The following is a 9,354-nucleotide window of genomic DNA, read 5'->3' as shown; positions in this document are numbered from 1 at the left end:
ACATACTGAAAAGGCAAAATAGAAATGCCCATTGAGATCATAACGGTCAATGTCATGGATGAGGTTATAGAAGTATACCTGTCATATGCTTTTTAGGTTCCACATCTATGCTAATGCTGTTTTCCCAGTGACTGGCTTTAATTGAGTTCTCCCATCTACTTCTGACATAGGTGAAACTGAATTCATAACTGGGTTGGAAAGAGGAGCATCTAATTAAGATCATATTTATACTTGAAATATCTCTCCCTAGTAGGGAAAGATAATATCGTCACTTAGTATTTGGGGTGGATGATGATATTAATGCTTTTCCCCATAGGAAACATAGTTCAACCAAGGTCTTGTCTGAACTTGTAGAGACTTTAGCATCTTTGAAGGGAGATGGCCAGGAATGTTTCCAGGAAGTCATGAATTTTTCATTATTCTTTCTTCTCTCTTTGATAAACAGGGTTTAGATAGCCAACCATGCTGCCCATAGTAACTTTGAGGTATCATACTGATTGAGGAATCATTTACATACAGTAAAATTTTCAATTGTGTAATAACCACTGAATCCCCTAAAAAGTTACCTTTTGCCTCCCCTAAGAAGTTACCTTTTGCCTCTTTGCAGTCAGCCTCCTTTTTTCATTCCCAGCCTCTGATAACCACTTAGCTATTTTCTCTCTGTATAGTTTTACTTTCCAGAATGTTGTATAAATGGCATCAGATAGCATGATGGCTTTTGTATCCAGCTGCTTTCACATAGCATGCTTTGAGATTCATTCATGTTGTTTCAGCATAAGTTCTTTTCTGTTCTTTTATTTTAGTAACATTTTAGTGCATGGATATATCAAAATGTGTTTATCCATTCACCAGTTGAGGAACATTTGGGTCATTTCTAATTTCTGGCAATTCCAAAAAGTGTTTATTAACATTAACATTCAGATCTTTGTGTGAATGTATGTTTTTACTTCTCTTGTGCAAATACCTAGGAGTGGGATTGCTGGGTCATATGGCAGGTGGAGGTTTACTTTTATAAAAACTACCAAACTCTTGTCTAAAGTAGCTGTACCATTTTTCATCCCTACCAATATTAAGTACTATTTAGGAGAGTTCCAGTTGCTTCATGTATTCACCAACTTTAAGTATTGTCACTTAAAAAATATTCACCATTCTAATATGTATATAGTGGTATCTCCTTGTGGTTTTGATTATTTTCCTCATGACACCGAGCATCTCTTTATAGGTTTATTTGCCATAGGAAGCTCTTCTTTAGAGAGTCTGTTCATAGAGTAATTTTTTTGGCCATTCAAAACTGGGTTTTCATTGGAACAATACAGAGATTAGCTTGGCCCCTGTACAAGGATGACAAATTCATGGAGCATTCCATATTTTTTAAAAAATGGGTTTTTAACTCAAGAAACGTAAGTAGGTAGTTCATAGACCCTAAAAATAAACTACACAATAGAAACTACAAAGTAACCAGCTAACAACTCCACAATAAGATCAAAATCTCACATACCAATATTAACCTTGAATGTAAATAGTCTAAATGCTCCACTTAAAAGGCACACAGTGGCTGAGCGTGATGGCTCACACCTGTAATCCCAGCACTTTGGGAGGCTGAGGCGGGTGGATCACGAGGTCAGTACTTCGAGATCATCCTGGCTAACATGGTGAAACCCCGTCTCTACTAAAAGTACAAAAAATTAGCCGGGCGTGGTGGCAGGCGCCTGTAGTCCCAGCTACTTGGGAGGCTGAGGCAGGAGAATGGCATGAACCCGGGAGGTGGACCTTGCAGTGAGCCGAGATCGTGCCACTGCACTCCAGCCTGGGCGACAGAGCGAGACTCCATCTCAAGAAAAAAATAAAAAATAAAAAGGCACACAGTGGCAATTTGGATAAAGACGAAAGGTAAGACCCATTCATCTGCCATCTTCAGGAGACCTATCTCACTTGCAACAGTGCCCATAGGCTCAAAGTAAAGAGGTAGAGAAAGATCTATCACACAAACGAAAAAGAAAAAAGAGCAGGGATCGTTATTCTTATATCAGATAAAACAGTCTTTAACAACAATAAAAAAGGACAGAGAAGGGCATTACTTAATAATAAAGGGTTCAATTCAAAAAGACTTAACTAACCTAAATATATCAATACCCAACATCAGAGTACTCAAATTCATAAAGCAAGTCCTTCCAGACCAACGAAAAGTCTTATGTAGCCCACACAATAATAGTGGGAGACTTCAACACCCCACTGACCGTGTTCAACACATCATTGAGGCAAAAAACTATCAAAGAAATACTAGACTTAAATTTAACACTTGACTAATTGGATCTAATAGATATCTACCGACCACTCCATCCATCAACTACAGAATATACATTCTTCTTGTTTGCACATAAAACATACTCTAAGATCAACCACATGTTCAGCCATAAAGCATTTCAATAAATTTAAAAAAATCGGATTTATACCAACCATACTTTTGGACCACAGTGGAATAAAAGTGGAAATGAATACCAGGAAGAAGAGACCAAGAAGATCTCTCAAAACCACACAATTACAAGGAAATTAAGCAACTTGCTCCTGAATGACTTCTAGGTAGACAACAAAATTAAGGCAGAAACTAAAAAAGTATTTGAAATAAATGCAAACAGAAACATGACATAGCAAAATCTCTGGATACAACAAAAGAAGTATTAAGAGGAAAGTTTATAGCTCTAAATACCTACATCAAGAAGTTAGAAATATCTCAGATTAATACTCTAACATCACACCTAGAGGAACTTAAAAAGCAAGAGCAAACTAACCCCAAAGCTAGCAGAAGAAAATAAATAACTGAAATCAGAGCAGAGCAGAATGAAACTGAGACCCAAAATTTCATACAAAAGGTTTATAAAACCAAAGGTTGGCTCTTTGAAAAAATAAACAAGCTTGATAGACTGCAAAAAACAAATACGCACAGAGGTGACAAAGGTGATATTATAATTAATTCCAGAGAAATACAAAAGGTCCTCAGAGACTATTATGAACACATCTATGCATACAAACTAGAAAATGTAGAGAGAGGAATGGACAAATTCCTGGAAACACACGACTTCCCAAGATTGAATCAGGAAGAAATTAAAATCTTGAACAGACCATTATCAGATTCCAAAATCGAATCAGTCAGACAGAAGTGAACCATAAAAAGTCCTGAACCAGATACATTCACAGCTGTATTCTACCAGACATACAGAAAATTGCTGGTACCAAATCTTCTGAAATTATTCCAAAAAATCGAGGAGGAGGAACTCCTCCCTAACTGATTGTATGCAAAGACGCAATGAAAAAAGAAAACCACAGGCCAATATTCCTCATGCACATAGATGCATAAATCCTCAACAAAATACTAGCAAACTGAATCCACCAGTGCACCAAAAAGTTATTTCATCACAATCAAGTAGGTTTTCTTCCTGGGATGCAAGGTTGGTTCAACATATGAAAATCTATATATGTGACTCACAAACATAAAGATAATTAAAAACAAAAACCATATGATTATCTCAATAGACACAGAGAAAAGTTTCCACAAAATACAACATCCCTTCATGATAAAAACCCTCAACAAACTTGGTACTGAAGAAACATACCTCAAAATAATAAGAGCCATCTATGACAAACCCATAGCCAACATCATCCTGAAAAGGAAAAAGCTGGCTGCACTCCCTTTAAGAACAAAAATAAGCCAGAGATGCCCATTCTCACCACTCCTAATTCACATAGTACTGGAAGTCCTAGCCAGAGCAATCAGGAAAGGGAAATAAATAAAAGGCATCCAAATAGGAAAAATAAGATGTCAAATCATCTCTCTTTGCTGATGATATAATTCTATACCTAGAAAACCCTAAGGACTCATCCAAAAAATTCCTTGACCTGATAAATGACTTCATCAGGGTTTCAGGATACAAAGTCCACATACAATGACAATGGCAGCATATCTATCCATCTGTAACATTCAAGCTGAGAGCCAAGTTAAGAACCCAATCCCTTTTATAATAGAGTCAAAAAATAAAATACCAAAGAATACATCTAATCAAGAAGGTGAAAGATCTCCACAAAGAGAACTACAAAACACACTGAAGGAAATCAGAGATGACACAAATAAATGAGAAAACATTCCATGCTCGTGTATTGTAAGAATTAATATTGTTAAAATGGCCATACTACCCAAAGCAATATACAGATTCAGTGCTATCAAATTACCAATGTCATTCTTCACAGAATTAGAAAAGAACGATTCTAAAATTCACATGAAACCAAAAAGAATAAAATTGAACCCCTACTTATCACCATATAAAAAAAATTAACTCAAGATGAATCAATAATTTAAATGTAAGACTTCAAACAATAAAAATCCTAGAAGAAAACCCAAGGAATACCATTCAGTACATAGCCTTGCAAAGAATTTATGACTAAGTCCTCAAAAGCAATTGCCACAAGACCAAAAATTGACAAGTGGGCCCTAATTAACTAAAAAGCTTTTGCACAGCAAAAGAAACTATTAACAGAGTAAACAGAGAACTCACAGAATGAGAGAAAATATTTGCAAACTGACAAAAATCTAATATCCAGTTCCATCACCCTGTATACTAATTCCCTGCTAGCTTTTCCTCACCACCAGATATACAGGTAAAGCCATGGTTCATCCAGCTTTGGGAAACAGGAGGTCAGATTTTCTAGGAGGGGCCTATGGCCCATGGAGAGGCTTTGTTAGTTTATTGGAATAAAATTATAATATGTGCCCAGATGTAAGAAAAATTTCCCTCCTCCCCTCCCTCGAATTATTTTTCTGAAAGGAAGGAGTTGCCCAGTATTCAAACCCTTACAAATTATCTTCTATTATAGGACAGTAATCTTAGTTGTTTCACTTTGAACAATATGTATTGTGTAAGGAAGACACACTTAGCCTTAATTGATCTCAATCAATTCTAGTTTAGGATACTCATAGGTCATCTGGAAGAATAAGAGAGGAAGAGTGGGAGTGGGAGTGGGAGAGAATATTAATACTTGAGTAGTAATTATCCTTAGGAAGAAGAGTTCAGCTTTTCAAGTGTCATTAATTGTAAATTAGCTTTTGAAGGACACTTTAAAAAGAAATATTTTGTCAGATCGTCACAGAAGGTTTGAGGCATAGTACTATCCTAATGCGCCAATGGATACTTGAAGCTTGGGATAAAAATTAGAGTGATTGTGCCATTTACATGTTTTAAAAGTGTGTATAACAACTTAGAAAGGAAATGGACACAAATGCAAAATGGCATGTAATGGGTAAAAATCTGGTTCTAGGGGTGCTAGAGAAATGGATGTTAAAAGAGGTGAGCAGTTTGAGTAAAATTATCGTATGAAATACTTGGAGAGCAACAAAAAACAATCTTTTAAAAATAACACCTTATTCTGTGATATGTAAGGTTTAAATTATCTATGTGCAACTACATTGTTTGGCTACTTGATCTAAAATATTACAATCTTGTTTGCATTATTTAAGGATGCTATATTAAAATGTTCACATTGGGAAAATGGGAGAGTGTCTTCTTATAATCATAAATTTGTGGTAAAAGGAAATGGGGCCACATTTGTTTCTTGTGATGTCTATAGGATCAATAGAAAAGGGTAGAATCAGAAGGGAAAATCCAGTTGTGTTCATTATCAGCAAAATGGAGCATTTGTGCCTAATTCAAGGAGAGAAATTTGAATTGAGCTGCTCAGAACACACTGAGTACATGGCCAGTATACTACAATCACTATTCTTGTCATCCCATGGGGGCTAAGACTTTTTTAAGTTTAATAACATTCTTTATGATTGTAAAAATAGTACCATTGTTTCTCATTATTTGTGAATTCTGTATTTGCAAATTCACTTATCGAAATGTATTTGTAGCCCCCAAATCAATACTCATGCTGTTGTCATGGCCATTCACAGACATGTGCAGAGAGGCAAAATATTTGAGTTCTCCGAGGGCCACATTCCCAGCTGAGGCTGAACACAGAGAAGCTCTGCCTTACTGTTGGAGCTTTCATATTGTAAACAAATGTGCTTTTCATGTTCTGTTTAGGGCCACATATTTTGCATTTCTGTGTTTTTGCTGGCGATCTTGCCATTTGAAATGGCCCCCAAGAGTAGTGCTGAAGTGCTGTCTAGTGTTCCTGCACTCAGGATGGCTGTAATGTATGGCACAGAGAAAGTCATGTGTATTAGATAAGTTTCCTTCAGACATAAATAAGTAACAGTGCTGTCAGTAGTGAGTTCCAGTTAGTGAAGCAATAATGTAAATAAGGCGTCTTTAAGCAGAAACACAAGAAACAAAGATTATGTATTGATCAATTAACAAAAATATTGTGTGACCAGAGGCTCACAGGAACCTAACCCTTTGTTTCCTTTAGAAGCAGTGGTTCAATATTTGCTAATTCAGTGTTGGCAGCAACTTTATAGAACATGACTGTATATGTGGAGCATTCTGTTTGGTGACTTACGTTTTGCTTATCAATATATCATGAACATTTTTTTCTAGGACTTTAATCCTAAGATTATTTTAAAAACTCAATTCATGGTAATTTACTTTCATAAAACAAGGGTGAATAGATTTAAAAATTTTCCTTCAGGTCAAAGTAGTGAAGAAGTTAATGGAAGAAAATTTGGCTGTCTGTGTGAGAGGTCAAATATCCGGGTATTCCAAAATGTGAAATGAAGATGGCCAAATCAGGTTTTTACTTTTGGTCCAGATGTTTGAAAGAATGTTGACATTAAGCTCTATTTGAGGTCGTATTGATTTAATTACTAGAATACCATTTTTCCTCAACTTATTTACAGAGGGTCGGAAAGGAGGTAAAGATTTGGGGAAAAGTCTAAAGTCAAACCTCTCAAGCATTACCTAATGAGTAATATGCAGAAAACAAGTTCCACGGAGTGTTGATATGTGTAACTCCTGGGGTACAGTTTGAATATGCAGTCACAGTGAGACTCAAGTGTAAGGAAAGTCTTATTACTCTGTTTCTGCAAATCTAATTAAATCTGACTGAACTACCGTGCACTTGTGAGGTAGAAAATTTAAGCACAATTATCTAAGGGGCATCATCCTCCTACTCACCCACCATGGGAAGGTTGCAGGGAACTGACACATATTGGAATGCTTGAAGAGGGCTTTCTGTAATTGGTGCACACTAAATTCCACTGCCATGCTGAGTTGCTAAGCCAGCATGACCCCTTTTGATGGTGGTGGTGGTGTGTGTTTGTGTGTGGTGGGAGGATAGCTTCCCCATTTCCAGCCAGACTTTTCCATTTGAGTCTTTCCTGAGGCTTAGCTGCAGATGTACAGGACCTGTATGTCCACCATCCCCTCACTCAGAGACTGCCCCTTCTCAAGACGGAAACTCCAAACTCCAAGCTAGAGGCCTCTTCTTGTTTGAAACATCTCTCTCATTAGGGCTTGATGCTTAAGTCTATCTCCTTCAAACTCTAGAGCCCATTCTACTAGTTAATTTTTTAAAATGCAAAGATATTTAAACTTGACCTTAGACACAAGGGAAGTCCCATGTCTGCAACACAGTGGCCTAAGATGGGGAGCAGAGCTCTCTTTTATTTGACTCTTCCACCAGCATCGAATTGTATCAGATTCTCTCAATAAATTAGCTCACTGTGCTCTGCAAAATTGATGACGGGATGCTCAAATCAAAAGAAGGTTGCAGGAGGAGTGGATTTATGTACTTTGTGACTTCTTAGAGCCTTTGCAATGCTTGCATGCACTGTGAGTCTCCAGGAGGAGGTTGGACCTGGGAGTGCATGTAAAACAAGTTGAACCACAGAGCCTTTTGGAAGTAGAGCACTCTTCGGGTTGGTGCTTGGTTGGGTGTGCACTGCATACCCAAGGTGGTAGACAGATTCTGAAGGGCTTGAAGTTGGCAGGTGACAGATATCCCCCCACATGACATATTTCCTTAGCAGAGGGTCAAGTAATTTATCCCAGGTCTTCCTTCACAGGTTGGGTTTAGAGAAACGGTGTCCTCTTTGGCGTGCTCTCTTGGTCTTTATCCAGGAAGCCTGAGGCTTCTCATGATTTTAGGCTCCAGGTAAAGCTTATAAGAGGTGAAACTTCTGGGGATAGACCTAGAGCTCAGGGCTGCAGGGTAGGGAAGATCTGCGACTTGTGTGACGTTGGCCTTGAGTCACTGTCTTCTGTGACCTTATCATCTGCTCTTTAGGACTGCTGGAATTTAGAGACTTCGCTTATGCGACCATAGATGCAATATAGCAGTTGTCTCCAATCAGAGCCCTTCCTTGACCAGAGTACAGTGGTGCTGCGCTTTACAGTGAGTGCATGAGGGTAGGGCTTGCAGGCAGTTTCATGGAGGGATTGTGACCGCTACCTGAAAAACAGGAGGCATTGAGTGGATTTGGAAATCTACACCTTTACAGCAGCCACACTCAAAGCAACTGCTGCATCTTCCAAGAAGAAACTTCATTTAGATAACTCAGTCAGACCCATTTTCAGTATAAAGAGTAAAGAAATTGGAGGCCATGTGGGAGTTCCCACTGGCATCTCCAGGATTACTGCTTTAACCAGCCTGGGTACAGCAGGCTTTCTTGTCCAGGACAGAGATCCAGACCAGCCTCTCATCCCATGGCTGAGTTGTGAAGTGCTGTGTCACCCTCCAGGGATTCCGAGGTGCACTGGAGCTAATGCACAGACATCCCTTGGTCAAGTGGATTTGTGTCTTTAAGATGTAGAGTGTAATGAATCCTGTTCCCCTCCTAAAAACCTCCTGTTCCCCCCACTTCACATTCAGCAGATTTTCTTTCATGGGTTATTTTGCCCATAGACATGAGGAGATGCATGTAATTGTGATGATTTCAAGAGTGTGAGTAATGCTTGGTACTTACTTTGTGCCGTATCTGCTCCAATCACCCATTCCACTTTATTTCCTATTATGCTGAATGAAATGGTTATATTATAGCTATCATCTTTCACTTCCTCTGCAGTTTATAAAGCAGTTGCTGCTGCATGCTCTAACTCCAGATTATTTTGAGAGATTAAAATCCACTTCAGAAGGCCTTGTGTTTAAACAGAATTTACCATTAATTGGACCAAAATATCCAAGAAAAAATTCACCTCAAGGGAAAGTCTGACCTCCCACCCCTGCCTATTTCTATGTACCATCCATCCTGGAAACTCCTGGAAGTCCAGGCCCTAAACACTTATTTACTGGGAATAGGCTTTCCCAAATTAACATGCAGACTCATATTTTTCTTCTTTGAAGCCTGCCACTTAACATGTTGTGTCATTGTGTCTATTTGGGGGCTCTGACAAGCCTATAAAGGATATATGCTGTGTTAGTGAC

At 38.2% G+C, this 9,354-nt stretch overlaps 1 pseudogene; it reads left to right on the top strand.

The window, feature by feature from the left end:
• Nucleotides 1–1,275: 1,275 nt before the first annotated feature.
• Nucleotides 1,276–1,372, top strand: LOC114679783 (U6 spliceosomal RNA; annotated as a pseudogene).
• The last annotated feature ends 7,982 nt before the right edge of the window (nucleotides 1,373–9,354 follow it).

The sequence above is a fragment of the Macaca mulatta genome, chromosome 7 (genome assembly GCF_049350105.2).
Source record: "Macaca mulatta isolate MMU2019108-1 chromosome 7, T2T-MMU8v2.0, whole genome shotgun sequence".
Taxonomy (NCBI): Eukaryota; Metazoa; Chordata; class Mammalia; order Primates; family Cercopithecidae; genus Macaca; species Macaca mulatta.
The sequence above is the reverse complement of the archived record's forward strand: the minus strand, read 5'-3'. Positions and strand labels throughout refer to the sequence as shown.